General features: G+C 41.1%; 1 long non-coding RNA gene and 1 pseudogene across 2 annotated transcripts in view; one reads left to right on the forward strand and one right to left on the reverse strand.

Annotated features, from left to right (window-relative positions):
* Positions 1-17,308, reverse strand: part of LOC145431510 (uncharacterized) — a 171,318-nt gene that overhangs the window by 119,367 nt on the left and 34,643 nt on the right. The window lies entirely within an intron of this gene.
* Positions 1-17,308, forward strand: part of LOC113030115 (glutamate receptor 1-like) — a 109,155-nt pseudogene that overhangs the window by 72,251 nt on the left and 19,596 nt on the right. The window contains exons 8-15 of the transcript XR_013911826.1: positions 160-264; positions 1,397-1,507; positions 1,890-2,096; positions 5,389-5,604; positions 5,874-5,994; positions 6,092-6,233; positions 13,840-14,038; positions 14,149-14,396. The product of XR_013911826.1 is annotated as a glutamate receptor 1-like (transcript). The remainder of the gene's footprint in view (positions 1-159; positions 265-1,396; positions 1,508-1,889; positions 2,097-5,388; positions 5,605-5,873; positions 5,995-6,091; positions 6,234-13,839; positions 14,039-14,148; positions 14,397-17,308) is intronic.

The raw sequence follows: 17,308 nt of genomic DNA on the forward strand, positions 1-17,308 counted from the left end.
CAAACGGAGCGTGAAGCACTTTAAACACAGAGGAATTTAAAATCAATGTAAGTGTTAAAAGCAGAAATAACGGGCTCTCTCCATCAGTGCTGCCGAGCTCTTCTGGTTATGAAATCCTGCAGTTTTTCATTTTTGCTTTGCTTTTCTTTGTGTTGACAGGTTCGTCTGGAGGGGCTGACGGGTCACGTCCAGTTCGATGAGCGCGGACATCGAACCAACTACACTTTGACTGTGATGGAGCTCAGCCACATTGGACCCAGGAAGGTGCTGCTCCCGCCGCTTGTTGTTTTGTTCAGTTCAGGCGGGTTTTGTGTGGAATTGCACTCAGCAGGTTTTCACTGCATCAGCTCCTTCCAGTAATTAGCTCCCTCTCCTCAGATTAAAGCTGCGATAATCAGTGAAATCAGCCTCTGCTGCGTTTGTTTGCTGCGGAAATCTGCCGACTCTCAGTTTTCTATTAAATTCCGTCAAACAGTGCATCACACAACGACTTATCATTGTGATGAGCTGCTTAGTCCTGCTTACTTTGTGGTTTACAAGACATCAGAGTGGGATATTTTAAAGTTTGATGGGCGCTATGGAAGAAACCAATGCATAAATGTTTCCAATAATTGCCGGAGGCTCCTGGAACTTTATAGTGTACAACACCCAAAAGACACCAAATTGCACAAAACAACAGCAAATGGATGCAAAATTACAAAAAACAGTACTCAAACCTGATACAAACCAACACAAGCGATGCAAAGAAATAAATATAGTCATAATATAACAAAATTATAATTAAACAAAATGACTCAAAAGGCCCGTAAAACTTGAGCAAAATGCAGACATGAAATGTAAAAGTGAGTTCAGAGATGTGACTCATATTTTTTGTTGAGGAAGGAAACGCAAAAATGCAAATGTCTGTTTTCCCAACTCATACACACAAAATTCTCCCTGGGATTTCTTTTAGATTTCAACCCTCTGTTCTTTTAGCTCATGTTTCATATTTATCGTGACTGCTGCAAAGTACAGTTAACACAGCAGTGACAATGAAAGAGATTTTTTATTTAAATTAATTAAAAGCTTATTTAATTAAATAAAATAAATAAATAGCATTCATAATTAATTAAAAGAATATTATTTAATAAAGAAGAAACGATCCGTGCTGCTGTTTTACACATGAAGGTGATATCACACTAATGCTACCATCTGCTGTCACACTTTACTAAACTTTCTCAGGTGAAATGGGCCACAGTGTATTGAAGTGTCATAATAAACATGTAAATGAAAAACATTTTATTAATCACAAAATCAGCATAGCAAATACGTTAAATAAGCAGGAAGGTAAGCAGGAGGCTCAGTAATGATGACATAAGTACAGAGCTGTGGTCCAACGGTGCTGTTTTGTGTCCAGATCGGCTTCTGGAATGAGAAGAGAGGATATGTGAACACTGCCATCTACAGGCCGATGCAGGAGGAGTTTTACAATGTGCAGAACAAAACCTACATCGTCACTACCATCCTGGTAAGTTTGGGAAGGCAAGATGATTAGTTCAAATATTTCACACAGTGCAGTAATATATTACTTGTTATGTTTGGAAAAAAGTAAAGTATTTTGTGCAAATTAGGCAACGTTCTCACACACAGTCACAAATCTCTGACTGCTCCTGTTACCTGTTGAACTTCAGGCTCTGGCTGCTTGACTGCAGTCAGCATACACTCAACTTTAACATCACTCTGTAAAGATGTTTGCACAGACTTTATATCATCTTATCAGCTGTGGGGTTTTTTCATTTTCCTCAGAAAAGAAGAGGCACTTTTTACTAGAGAAGCACAATGTAAAATAATCTAAGTTAAACATACTCGAGTAGAGTGGCAGTGACATTCACACTTCTGCCTCCTCACAGGAAGCTCCCTACATGATGCTAAAGAAGAACCACGAGCAGTTTTGGGGAAACGATAAATATGAAGGTTACTGTGCCGAGCTCGCCGCAGAGATCGCCAAACACGTCGGGTTCACGTACCGCCTTGAGCTAGTAGGTGACGGCAAGTACGGTGCCAGAGACGCTGAAACAAAGATGTGGAATGGCATGGTGGGAGAGCTGGTGTATGGGGTGAGTGTGAGCAGTGCTCATTTCCACAGTTGAAATGTTTCTTTTCCTTATTTTTATCTTATTTTTAACAAACCAACAGCACATTTTTGAATATCTTAACAGTTTCTGTATTTGGCTAAAAACTCTCAGCTTTTATTACATCATCATGTTGAGCATATGTTGTTCTATACCTTTCAGCACTGATGGTGCCTTTCCAAATGTGCAAGCTGCCAATGCCATAAGCCCAGATGCCCCCCAGTACTATGCAGCTTCAGACAGTGTCTTTTGCTGGTTATTGGTGGAGACTCAGCACACTGAAAAAAATATGTTGGATTAATTTGATTCAGTAGTGGACATTGATTGCACGCAGATGTTTTGCTTTGGCAGCAACTTAAACAATTGAGTTAAATTAACACACTTTATTCATGTTCAATAAACCTGTGCAATTTGTGTTGATAAAATGTGACTTAAACATGTTTTGATGAAGTAATTTGAGCTCTTAGAATATTTTAATCCTGCACAATTTTCTCACTTTATCCCAACACCATTCAGTAACTTTTACCCCAATATTACTTGCTCACTTAAATACTACATGTTATCTTCAGATTACATGTTGCTATTATATTCTAGTATCAAATCCGCTATTTTCAAATGGAGGCCTTATAACAGATTGTATTGTTCTCTTCCAAGATAGTTGCTGGCATCCACCAGTAACCTTTCAAAAAAAAAATGTATATATATATAAAACACCCAGCACGCCCCTGCGGGCGGTTTATCCTTCAAGCTCGGGTCCTCTACCAGAGGCCTGGGAGCTTGAGGGTCCTGCGCAGTATCTTAGCTGTTCCCAGGACTGCGCTCTTCTGGACAGAGATCTCCGATGTTGTTCCCGGGATCTGCTGGAGCCACTCGCCTAGCTTGGGAGTCACCGCACCTAGTGCTCCGATTACCACGGGGACCACCGTTACCTTCACCCTCCACATCCTCTCGAGCTCTTCTCTGAGCCCTTGGTATTTCTCCAGCTTCTCGTGTTCCTTCTTCCTGATATTGCTGTCATTCGGAACCGCTACATCGATCACTACGGCCGTCTTCTTCTGTTTGTCTACCACCACTATGTCCGGTTGGTTAGCCACCACCATTTTGTCCGTCTGTATCTGGAAGTCCCACAGGATCTTAGCTCGGTCATTCTCCACCACCCTTGGGGGCATCTCCCATTTTGACCTCGGGACTTCCAGGTTCTACTCGGCACAGATGTTCCTGTACACTATGCCGGCCACTTGGTTATGGCGTTCCATGTATGCCTTGCCTGCTAGCATCTTGCACCCTGCTGTTATGTGCTGGATTGTCTCTGGGGCATCTTTACACAGCCTGCACCTGGGGTCTTGTCTGGTGTGATAGACCCCAGCCTCTATGGATCTTGTGCTCAGAGCTTGTATATATATATATATATATATATATATATATATCCAGAAATCCTACCAGTGGCTGGACAAAGCTGGACTGAAAGACAGCACAGAGGCACTAATCATGGCAGCACAAGAACAAGCTCTGAGTACAAGATCCATAGAGGCTGGGGTCTATCACACCAGGCAAGACCCCAGGTGCAGGCTGTGTAAAGATGCCCCAGAGACAATCCAGCACATAACAGCAGGGTGTAAGATGCTAGCAGGCAGGGCATAAAAGGAACGCTATAACCAAGTGGCCGGCATAGTGTACAGGAACATCTGTGCCGAGTATAACCTGGAAGTCCCGAGGTCAAAATGGGAGATGCCCCCAAGGGTGGTGGAGAATGACCAAGCTAAGATCCTGTGGGACTTCCAGATACAGACGGACAAAATGATGGTGGCTAACCAACCGGACATAGTGGTGGTGGTAGACAAACAGAAGAAGACGGCCGTAGTGATCGATGTAGCGGTTCCGAATGACAGCAACATCAGGAAGAAGGAACACGAGAAGCTGGAGAAATACCAAGGGCTCAGAGAAGAGCTCGAGAGGATGTGGAGGGTGAAGGTAACGGTGGTCCCCGTGGTAATCGGAGCACTAGGTGCGGTGACTCCCAAGCTAGGCGAGTGGCTCCAGCAGATCCCGGGAATAACATCGGAGATCTCTGTCCAGAAGAGCGCAGTCCTGGGAACAGCTAAGATACTGCGCAGGACCCTCAAGCTCCCAGAGGACCCGAGCTTGAAGGATAAACCGCCCGCAGGGGCGTGCTGGGTGTGGGTATATATATATATATATATATATATATATATATATATATATATATATATATGATCAATTTCTCACAGTAGGCCAGTAAATGCATGATGAAAATTATGGCATCCCTTCAGTGGAATCTGTACTCACAGGTAATAGTTGACTGTTTTAATGGATGCAGCATAAAAATCTTTTACTGACCTAATGCAATACATATACACTTTGTAGTTAAAGAATTTTGAAGTTCTTAATGTCATCATGGCAGCTACATCCTTTAGCTTTGTGCCCTGCTCCCCCGATCACTTTGCAAACACTCTCAGCAGACTTTCAGAGAGAAACTCAAGCAGAAACCTTGACTATAAAGGCATGGCTGGGATGGACTTGAATGCTGCATTTTATCTGAAATCACATAAAATTATTTTAAAATAACAGCAGGCACTGTTAATGGTTAATCAGTAATTTTTTTGTTAAATAAAACCTGTGTTTCCAGATCTTATGGGATTAAAAAGATCCTAAGATGTTTGTTTTGAATTTGCAACCCCACAACACACAGGTTACAACCTCATTTTTCTTCAAGTGTGCATTAATGCGAGTCCAGTAATCACCTTTCTGACAATATATACAGGTATAAGTTAAACCTATGGCAGATTTTGGATTTCACAGTTGTATTAATAAGGTGGCCTGTGTGAGTAATTATGTCACAGAAACCTTAAGCGAAAATAGAATATACTTTCTCACCATAACACCTTGAACCCACAATCCACAATTGGCAAATTAATTCACACAGAAAACCAAATTATGTTATGAGCGCCTCGGAGTTAAGTTTAATGTGACATTGTGGCTCTTGCGCCAAAAACCATAATATCACATTAAACATTATGGTTTTTGGTTTTAAGTGTAGAGCTTCATTTTGACCTGAAAATACGTTTGGGAAATTGGGTGAGACGTTATGGATTTGTTTTTACTGTTTTGGGAATACGAGGCATAGTTTCAAGAAATGTGTTTAAGCAATCGAGAAAAACTGCAAATTTGGATATCTGTTGTGGACATATGATAATGTGCTTCCATACATACAGATGCTTTTCTTTTAGAAAAGGGTTTTGTGTCTCTCCTCCTGCAGAAGGCGGACATGGCAGTGGCCCCGCTGACCATCACTCTGGTGCGAGAGCAGGTGATCGACTTCACAAAACCCTTCATGTCTCTGGGAATCTCCATCATGATCAAGAAACCTACCAAGTCCAAACCGGGCGTCTTCTCTTTCCTCGACCCGCTGGCCTACGAGATCTGGATGTGCATCGTCTTTGCCTACATCGGGGTCAGCGTGGTGCTCTTCCTGGTGAGACTGGGCAGACTGGATAAAGAAAGCTTTCTTTTAACTAATGTTAGCTAACATGATACTTTGTGAAAGACGGATGGATGGATGGGTGGACGGAGCTGGTGCAAGCCTAGTCAGTGACATTAAAATGATTTTTGATTGCTTCACATACTGTAGAAATGACTCCAAAGGCTGTTAGGACTAGAAGAGTAAGTGACATCTAATTCTTTAAGTTTACTGTTAAACTGAGGATCCTTGTTTTTTTTTGTTTTGTTTTTTATCTTAAACAGGTGAGTCGGTTCAGTCCTTACGAATGGAACGGTGAGGAGTCTGATGATGAAGATGAAACTGCTCCCTCTTCTTCTCGAAGAGCTCAGGCCTCTTCATCCGCAGAACATACCCACTCTCCAGGTATCTCAGCATATATGTCTTTTTTTTTTACGTTTATTCTTGTAACAACAGAAACCGAACCTTCATCTTTTATATTTTTGATTGTTTCCTCTGTTAGGGTTCTCCCAGGCTCAGGGGCAGAACCAGAACCAGCAGAAGGAAAAGGAGACCCCAGAATACACCAATGACTTTGGCATCTTTAATTCTCTGTGGTTCTCACTCGGAGCGTTTATGCAGCAGGGCTGTGACATCTCTCCCAGGTAATTACTTATCTTCTAGCGCCTTACATGCTTTTGTGAAATATTGGGGTTTTGCCATTTTGTGATGCAATGATGCAATTTTATTGTAAACCAAAATGTTCGAAACGGTTCCTGTAATTCATTTTTCTTAACTTCTGTATTACACATTTATTTTATTTTTGTTTTACTTTATTTTATGATCAGCCAAAAGGTCTCAATGATCACTGTAATTTTAATTTCACTTATTAATTAGGTATCCCACACGGGAGCAGTTTGTGTCTGTTTTACTGGAGCAACTTTACTATTTTTCTGGTGTCAGTGGAGAGTGCAACGTTTTTAAGAATTAAAAATTGAAACGAACCAAACAAAGACGTTCTGTGAAATCTGTATGAGTGCTGTTACAGAGGACCTCGCAAACACGAGAACACACACGCAGCTTTATGATACACTCTCAGCTGCATTATTGATGCACACATGTATCATGAAATGCGGCCGATTCTGTGTGACATGCTGCCGGGTTTGTTGTATGTTACCGCTGCATTAAGGCCTGAGGCTCTTTCTATTTTGGATCTGCTACAGTCTGTGCGCTTGTGCGTGTCCTCATATGTATGTAAGTGTGTCACTGTGAGTGTATTTTGAACCATTACAGTGATTGTCTTCCTCATGATCCCTAAGCCAGATTTCATGAGATGTTATCTGTATGTTGCATACAGATAACATCTTATACATGTTGTATAAGAAGGCAGTTATAGTCGCACTTTTGCCTCAATCAGACTTTTACAGTTGTGACGATTCTTCTTGGCATTACCTTTAGCATGTCTTGCTGTGTACATGGACCTATGAGAGGGCTGGACCTTTCTCACTGGATGTCCGTTAATAATACCATAATGTTACGGCCCTAGCAGGGCCTCCTCCTGAAAGTGCCTGTGTGGGCGTGTCCCACCACCTCTTCTGCCTGAGGTGCCACCTTTCCCTTTTGTGCAGCTGACTCTTGTCAGTAATCAAGGAGATTTAAGCCCAGGAAAAGGTGAGCTCTGGGCCAGAGTGCCATTAGTGTGTTTGCAGCTAGTGATTTGTGCGTTTGGTGTATTTGCAGTTAGTGAGCTGCTCTCTCTTTTTGACTTACTTTTTACTTTATTGACCAACGCTTGAGTTTTGTTTGTTTTCCTTAAATGGTGATAGCGGCTTGTCCGTCTCCTTTAGTTGAGCTAATTCTAATAAAACTATTTAATTTAACCCTTTTGCCTCCTTGACTCCTTTTTCTGACCTGGACACTTCTTGTTACCTCCCCCTCATTGCCTGGACCCTTTTAGGGGAACGTAACAAGTGGGGGCTCGCCCGGGATCTTTGAAAAGGGAGTTTCAAGTTGGATTTGGTTTTGATTATCTTGCTTTGTCACCTTTTGAGAACCACAACTTCCCAGTTAAGTTAGGTGAGTGTCCAGCTGAGCTTTTTAAGTTTTTCCGTTGGGCACTCTTTTATTATTTTGCCTTTCTTATTTTTGGAGTAATCCTGGGTGGGGATTAGTTCCCTGTTGGGGGTAGGCAATTCAGGGCTACGTATGTGTGGGTAATTGTGCTGTTCTAGGACCAGTTCTGTTCTGGATCCAGGCTGCCAATGAAATCCTGTGGTTGACAATCATCTTAACAGCGCCCCTAATGAGTTATTTTGCCTTACTTAATTCAAGCCTCTGTCTAAATGAATGGTTAGAGAGTCATAACATTCATTTTAGTGGTCATGGGAATCTTAAATCGCCAGTCATACCTGATGCTTTAAAATAGTTGCTGACATTTCTCAAAATAAATTTAAGGAATAGCTTTCTCCTTCTGTTGTTCATATTACATTTGGTCATGTTTCATCCACCCATCTTTTGCTTCTTGGATTGGATTCTATGGATTGTGGAGGCAGCAGTCTAAGCAAACATGCCAAGACCTTTAATTCCCTAAGAAGTTGAGAGATATAATTTTGGTTTGCACAGGGGCCTCTTCCCAATGGAGATTTCCAAGCAGATGCTCAAACCACTTGAACGGACTCCTGTTGATGTAGAGGACTGGTAGCCCTTCTCTAACGACTTCCCAAATAGCCAAGCTCCTCATCTCCATGGGAGAGAGAAAGCTAACTTCTGCTTGTACAGGGAGTGCAGAATTATTAGGCAAGTTGTATTTTTGAGGAATAATTTTATTATTGAACAACAACCATGTTCTCAATGAACCCAAAAAACTCATTAATATCAAAGCTGAATGTTTGTGGAAGTAGTTTTTAGTTTGTTTTTAGCTTTAGCTATTTTAGGGGGATATCTTTGTGTGCAGGTGACTATTACTGTGCATAATTATTAGGCAACTTAACAAAAAACAAATATATACCCATTTCAATTATTTATTTTTACCAGTGAAACCAATATAACATCTCCACATTCACAAATATACATTTCTGACATTCAAAAACAAAACAAAAACAAATCAGCGACCAATATAGCCACCTTTCTTTGCAAGGACACTCAAAAGCCTGCCATCCATGGATTCTGTCAGTGTTTTGATCTGTTCACCATCAACATTGCGTGCAGCAGCAACCACAGCCTCCCAGACACTGTTCAGAGAGGTGTACTGTTTTCCCTCCTTGTAAATCTCACATTTGATGATGGACCACAGGTTCTCAATGGGGTTCAGATCAGGTGAACAAGGAGGCCATGTCATTAGTTTTTCTTCTTTTATACCCTTTCTTGCCAGCCACGCTGTGGAGTACTTGGACGCGTGTGATGGAGCATTGTCCTGCATGGAAATCATGTTTTTCTTGAAGGATGCAGACTTCTTCCTGTACCACTGCTTGAAGAAGGTGTCTTCTAGAAACTGGCAGTAGGACTGGGAGTTGAGCTTGACTCCATCCTCAACCCGAAAAGGCCCCACAAGCTCATCTTTGATGATACCAGCCCAAACCAGTACTCCACCTCCACCTTGCTGGCGTCTGAGTCGGGCTGGAGCTCTCTGCCCTTTACCAATCCAGCCACGGGCCCATCCATCTGGCCCATCAAGACTCACTCTCATTTCATCAGTCCATAAAACCTTAGAAAAACCAGTCTTGAGATATTTCTTGGCCTAGTCTTGACGTTTCAGCTTGTGTGTCTTGTTCAGTGGTGGTCGTCTTTCAGCCTTTCTTACCTTGGCCATGTCTCTGAGTATTGCACACCTTGTGCTTTTGGGCACTCCAGTGATGTTGCAGCTCTGAAATATGGCCAAACTGGTGGCAAGTGGCATCTTGGCAGCTGCAGGCTTGACTTTTCTCAGTTCATGGGCAGTTATTTTGTGCCTTGGTTTTTCCACACGCTTCTTGCGACCCTGTTGACTATTTTGAATGAAACACTTGATTGTTCGATGATCACGCTTCAGAAGCTTTGCAATTTTGAGACTGCTGCATCCCTCTGCAAGATATCTCACTATTTTTGACTTTTCTGAGCCTGTCAAGTCCTTCTTTTGACCCATTTTGCCAAAGGAAAGGATGTTGCCTAATAATTATGCACACCTGATATAGGGTGTTGATGTCATTAGACCACACCCCTTCTCATTACAGAGATGCACATCACCTAATATGCTTAATTGGTAGTAGGCTTTCGAGCCTATACAGCTTGGAGTAAGACAACATGCATGAAGAGGATGATGTGGACAAAATACTCATTTGCCTAATAATTCTGCACTCCCTGTATATGCAGTATTATTTTGAATATTAAGTCTCAGTCTGTGACTATTGGTGAGGGTGGGAATGTAGACTGACCGGTAAATCAACAACTTTGCTTTTACAATCAGCTTGCTCTTTACCACAACAGAAAGGCATCTCTCAGTCTCCCGTTCCTCTCTCCCCTCATTCATGAACAATTTTCTGAGGTGCTTAAACTGATTTGTTCTGAAACTGATCCTTGATCTCGAGTAGACACTGGAGAAGCTAATTCTCATTCCTGCTGCTCTACACTCTGCTCACCTGTGCCAGCGTGAGCTGCAGATCACCACCAGATGACACCAACAGAACCACATCATCTGCAAAAAATAGATAGGTGACTCTAAGGACCCGTCCTCCTGGCTATGACTGTCCCAAAAAATAATGGACAGAATTAATATTAAAGGAAAACCCTGGCACAAACCTAATGATGATGTAGCTCTTAGTACGGTTGCAACAATGGGCCAGGTACTGCTTACTTCTCAAGGAGTAAGCAGGCCTGTGGTCCTGGTCCACATGCCTTTGAACCTTCTGCTTGTGTTGTCAGCATGAGTTAGTTTTTGTCATCTGACCCATGCAAATATCTCCAGGTCTCAGATTGCCACTGATTCACTATTGTTGACTCAGCTTATGAACTGAAATGTGTGAACCTCTTCCCTCCTCTTTTTCATGTCTGTTTCATTAAGGTGATGCATGCCAGAGTTACACAGAGAGAGAAAACATCTGACCTGCATTTTTATGCCAGACTGTCATCTGTGATGCAAGTGTTGAAGCTAGAGTATTTGTTTGCATGTCAGCATCTGTTTAACTCTGACAGTCAAGTTATGTTTTACACACAGCTCTTAAATGCTGACTTTTGATCCCAGCTATGAGTCATGAATATGCAGAGACAGATACTATTTGAAAGAAGCTTTATAAATATAAAACACATGGACAGATAAATTAGAACAGGCATTCCATCTGGTGGCACTTATGCTCCAGGGGTTTGTTTCCAATTTTCTAGAGGTACATACTATTGGTTAAAGAAGAAAAAGTTTGTGCAGAGACCGTTTTAACTGTCGTGATTGAGAATGCATAAACATGCATAAACACACTCACCAGCTCGTTAACACAAATGTCTAATCAGCCAGTCACATGAGAGCAACTGGGTGCATTTAGATATGTAGACATGGTCAAAACAGCCTGCTGAAGTTCAAACTGTACAGAATGAGGATGGAAGGTTTTCTAAGTAACTTTGAGGATGGCAGGGTCTCAAACTCAAACTAGGTTCTTGAAAACAGCGAATTCATTTCAGAAGGACCCCAGAGGCAGTAGAGCTCAATTCATGAGAACATGAGAATTGTATCATGGATGTCCAGCCTACAAATCTACTGCAGCTGTGTGATGGTATCATGTCAATATGGACCCAAATCACTGCGGCCAAAAAGCCAAAAGCAGATCAACCGGGTACTAGTATGGGTGTTACATAACACTAGAGAGATAAATAAAATAAACAACAACAAAAAAGACTAAAATGCACTCCCAAATATTGGAAAAATGTCAATATTCAGTAGGTGGATTACTTAAAAGTGACTGGGTCTTTGTAGTAACTACAAGTTTCCTAATCCCAGACTCTATAGTACATTCTGTATATGATTATAATTGCTATTAATTATTATTAATTATTATGCTATTAAATATTTACTGGGAGCTTTCTCATATTTGTTTTATACATGTTTTATCAAAACATCTAGGAGCATGTTCTTCAGTTTTGATGAATTGCATTCTGCAGATGGCTTGTAATGTAGTAATGTAATGTAGCCACCAGGCCCTGGTAAAAACTAGAGAAAATATATGTTTCTGACAAGAAATAGCTACATAAACTCTGTTTTCTATACTTTAATAACTTTAAAAAATGATGGCCATTCTCACCAGAAGCATGTATGGTTTGCAGGAACAATCACATGTAAACAGGCTTTTGTGTACACAGGCTGATGAGAAAGAGTCTGGCTTAATTTTTCTGCTAAATGCATCAGACAAGCATCAACTATCATCCGCTAATGATTGAACTGATCTTTACCTTTGGGATTTGAAAGGTTCAGAATATATTAAAGTGCAATTTATTTTGTGTTTTTAACCTGGTCTGGTTCGGTAAAGGATTGGGACAAGAGCTTTTATGCCATATGGTCTTTTTTTTGTTTAGCTACAACCAATGTTGTTCTCTCTAATGTTTCATGTGTCTGAGCGAACACACAAACTCCCTGAGCGTCCCTTGGACCACTGTGAGCGACAGCAGACGTGTGCACTGTGGTCACGCCAGCATCCAATCCATCCAAGTTACATGGTTCATTAAAATAATCAAATTACAGCATTTATGTTAGACTACTTTTAATTAACTGCTTTAGCCCACTTACAATGACAATTTAAAAAAATCTTGTTCATGACCTGTGTAGCATGTTAACACTATTGGAAGTAAAAATAACTTAAACTCCAATTTTGAAAACACAACTGTAGTGTCTGTAACTATGTCTGGAAAATACAGTAAATAATGACCAATGTTGGGCAATTAATTATATAGTTACTTCTTCAAAAAAGTAACTGAGTTTTGCAAACAAAGTTTTTTGCAGCTGTTTACCTAAAAATACAGCCAAGACGTTTTTTTAAACAAACATTTCAAACTATTTGCAGAACAATCAGCTGTTCTGCATCAAATCTGATGCCACACAAACTATTTGTGCCACTCCAAAAATAACTTCTGTCCACTATGAGATGAAGGAGAACAACAGCCTGATACCTGCAGGCCTGACAGCAGCAGATGTATCACTGCTGTAACACCTGTAACACTCAGCAGTCGCCTCATTGTTCTGACACACACAACAACACTATTGACTACACTACACACTAACTACACACTAACTACACACTAACTACACAAGATTTGCGCTAAACATCGCAAATCTCTCACATCTCAAAACTCCGCCGTCACTCCTAAAACTTCCCCCTTCCTAAACAACTAAATGCCATGTTGCCATATCATTTTTTGATTGGTCCACATGGTACATTTTTTGACCAATAGGAAAGGCTGGGTTTTTTTTGGTGTTGTCTTTGTTCACAGGCTTTCGAGCGTTTTCCTTATAAAACACAGTTTTTACCGTTTCTTCCCGCAGTAAATATAAACAACGACAGTATTCAGGAAGAAAAACAAACATTGCAGATATTTTATCATAACTCTGGTTTTACGTGGCCGATCAACACAATTTAAAAACTGCTATAAAGTCCACACTTTTTCCATCAGTTGTTCCGTCTGTCCTGCTCACGTCTCCAATGGTTGTACACGCTGTCATTAACGTGGCTTCACTCCACATCAGCCGCTTTGCTCGCTAAAACACCGGCGTCGGCACATAAGGACGCTGTCATAGCCTGTCAATGACGTTGATCAGCTGCGTATATACGAATGTGAATCGCATCATTGGCTGGACTATGGGATAAGGTGGCATCATTCTAATCCTACACGGGAGCAGCCAGTCACTGACTCACACTGCAAAACAGAATTGTTAAAGTTTTTATTTTAATTTCATTTCAGGTTAGATTTTTTTTTTTTTTTGTGCGCAACGCAGATTTTTTTCTGCGCAGAGACGTGCCAGCAATTGCTATTGATAATGTTATTAGGAGACACCATTTGTGTATCATCTACATAACTGAAATAATTTGTTATAACAGATTTGGAAAACAGAGTGAGGTGGAAGCAGAATCACTTATTATTGCATTTTCTGAAAATTCAATGAATAGTCGGCTTTGTTCCTGGTTCAGTCACAGTGAATATAATTGAAGAAAATGGGAAGGACGCTGAAATATCCCCAGTACACCCCTTTAACCCTGCCTGCTGTGCCTGAAATGGAAAATTTATCTTCCTTGCTCTTCTTCCCCTTCTTGTCTTCTCCAGGTCTCTCTCAGGTCGAATTGTCGGAGGAGTTTGGTGGTTTTTCACCCTCATCATCATCTCTTCCTACACAGCCAACCTGGCAGCCTTCCTCACCGTAGAGAGGATGGTGTCCCCCATAGAGAGTGCAGAGGACCTGGCCAAGCAAACAGAGATTGCCTATGGTACCTTGGATGGAGGCTCCACTAAAGAATTCTTCAGGGTGGGGGCACATTTCTAGAAGTGCAGACGTTGTAGTCAAGGCAGCAGTCTGAGAAGGAATGTTTTTCTACAAGCACAATAACACATAGATATTCTCTGCTCCTCCACCAGCGGTCAAAGATTGCAGTGTTCGAGAAGATGTGGTCGTACATGCGGAGTGCAGACCCATCGGTCTTCGTCAAGAGCACTAGTGAAGGCATGATACGGGTCAGAAAGTCAAAAGGGAAATATGCTTACCTGCTGGAGTCCTCCATGAATGAGTACATCGAGCAGAGGAAGCCCTGTGACACCATGAAAGTAGGAGGCAACCTGGACTCTAAAGGCTATGGAGTGGCCACGCCTAAAGGATCCCCCCTCAGGTAGACTCTGAATCTCCAGATAGAGGATAGTCTGTGCGGGACTAATGTCGGTGTCTTGTTCTGTCTGCTTTTTTTGTGGGGAAATTAGGTCACTGCATGCAAACGTATCACACTGGGGTGTATTTTTAAAAACATTATATATCATTTTCTCATAATATTGGAATGTAGTAAATACAAATTACAACTATTAAAAACTTTTTTAGTCTTTCCAGCACTCTCTGGTGTGTGGATGCCGGCATGTCTAGTTCCTCTGGGAAAAATAAAAAGGGCAGGAAAGCTGAAGTTTGCATTAAAGTTTTGTTTTATAGCTAAAATAATTTAGTTAGCAGGGCTGCTTTTGTCTGATTGTCACAATAATAGACAATTTTGTCAAAGTCTTATAGAATTATAAGCAAAACCCACTAAGTGTATCAGAGGTGGAAGAACTTGGAAGATGTCCACTAAAGGATCTATTTATAGTTTGCTGACTGGCTATAAGCACAATAGATTTTTCTGTGACAGTTTCTCAGTTTGGAGCTACTTTTAATTAGTTTGTATAAAGTGAGCTACTTATCAAGAGTTCAGCCCTGCTTAGAGGGTCACAAGATTAATCTGAGGGATTGTGAAATGATTAATTGGAGAGTAAAGAACTTTTACCTTCTGCTTGTGTTGTGAATCACTGGATAATTTATCCTCTTTGAACGTCGCATGGCTATTTAAATGAAACAATGCAAGCAGAAGAATAGCTTCTTCATGGAACAACTTTCATATATCTTATGTTATTGTCTTTGGGTCACAAGCTTAAAAGCTTGGGAGCTTCTGCTTCAATCTTCGTAATGTATTAATTTTACAAGCTTGTGATACACATAGTGGGACTGAAATGTCAATGTTTGACTCTGAAGTATGGCTAAGTAGAAGTTTTACAGAAGAGGGAAATAAAAATAAATGGCTATATTGGTGTTATATAATCAGTGGAATTACTTTATAATTTACTCTTAGGAACTGAGACTGAGGAGACTTGGGGACAAAATGACCTCTGCACAGCACAGAGTGCTGTTTCAAACTCATCAACCTGGATGCTGTTTTTGCAGAAACCTGATGACTGGCTGGCATTCACAGAGCAGATCCAGGTGTTTAGACATGAAAATTAAATGTCAAAATTGGTATTCATGATTGGAACATGAAAACTAGTCTAACCCCAGAGAACAGCTTTTTAGACTTTTAGACTTGTTTACTGTCTGTCTGTGTGTGTCTGTGTGTCTGTCTGTCTCTTAATCTGTCTTTTTGTCTGTCTTGTCTCTCTCTTTTTGTTTGTCTTTGTCAGTATCTGTGTTTGTCTGCCTGATGCTGCCCTGTCGGCCTTTTTGCTGTCTGTTGTCATTTGTTATGCCCGTCCGACTGCCTACCTGCCCGTCTTTGCTTCTACATTCACCAGAATCCTGACATCTAAAGTAACATCCTAATGAATCTCATTCTGTGTCTGTCGATCAGGCTTTGAGCTTTGCTGCTGTCAGGTAAAACGCTGCTTTAAGATAAACACTTCGATGAACCTCATTCATGTTTATTTATCAGATATGGCAGTTTGCTGACGATCACTGAAGTAAATAAGGATTATTCTGGAACTGAAGTCTCATATTGAACTATGAACAGTTTAAAGTTTTGCATTTGGTTTGGATTGTCTCTCCCTTACAAACCAGTATTCTTACACTTAAAAGTTTTCCATGACGTCCACTAGAAAGCAAGATCCTTGCATGATGTAAGTCGTATTATTCCTGTAAGACTGTAGAGTTCCCATGCTTGAAAAATAGGCCTGTGTATAAGAGTAGAAAAGTGCTATTAAAGAATTACTCCATTTACTCTTTAGCATCATGCAGGGAGTCACATACATTCTAGTCTCTGACGTTTGTCACCCCCACTAGCATCCGTCCTGCTAAAGGGTGGAATTCCTGTGTATCAAGGGCATTGCTCCCATTACAGTGTGTGAGGCGTATCACTCCTGTTGCAGACCAGTATTTCTGAGCATGAAGAGCCATACTCACATCAGACATGGCTGCTCCTAGAGCTGGCCTTCCTCACTTTCATTACAGACTGTCAGGAGTGTCACTTCCACTGCAAAGCATGATGTAAGGTGTAGCAATCAGGGAGGACATCATCACTCCTGTCAGAGAGTGGTCTTTGTAGGCTTGAGGTTTGTCAGTCCTGCAGATAAGCATAATTCCTGTAGATGAAGAGCATCACATCTATTAGAAATTAGGGCTGTGGTGATTCTTCTGTTCTGGGCAATGGGATTCCCATCCATAAGGAGCATCACTGCCTAATTTTGTGATAGAAATCAAAATATTCCCTCCCCCAGTGATCTGGGTCCCAGATGTGAGGTTTTATCACTCCTGTATTACAGTGAGATTACTGTTGCTAGAGAGCAGAGTCCCAGATGTGTTTTGTGTAATTCCCATAGGAGAGCTGGGTCCCCAGGCACAAGGAGTATCACTGAAAGAGACCCAAGTGACGTGTGCTGTTTGAACTGCAAGATGGTGTCACTACTGTAGGACAGCAGGGCTACAGCTGTGAGGCTGATTGGAGTAAAGAATACATAAATACATAAATAGGAAAACAAGCAATACTCTTGAACAAATGAGCCCAACCTGACATGTAAAATTTTAATGAATTTTTTCCCATATAAATGTTACATTTGATAACAGATGAGTTGCTGGTTTAGAGCCATTTAAGGTGAATTGAAAAACATGGCTTTTGTCCACAGAAGAGGAAAACAAAACAGAAATTGAGCTGAAAAATATAACCTGAGGTGGAGTTGGTGAGTTTTAATTATACCTGACAGCAGCATAAAGTCACGTTCTTCCTTTTTCTTTGTTTCATACATGAATGAACTCAGTCCATGTTTTTATCAGATGTTCAGTGAAAGAACATCTTGTTCT

The sequence above is a fragment of the Astatotilapia calliptera genome, chromosome 10, assembly GCF_964374335.1.
Source record: "Astatotilapia calliptera chromosome 10, fAstCal68.1, whole genome shotgun sequence".
Lineage (NCBI taxonomy): Eukaryota > Metazoa > Chordata > Actinopteri > Cichliformes > Cichlidae > Astatotilapia > Astatotilapia calliptera.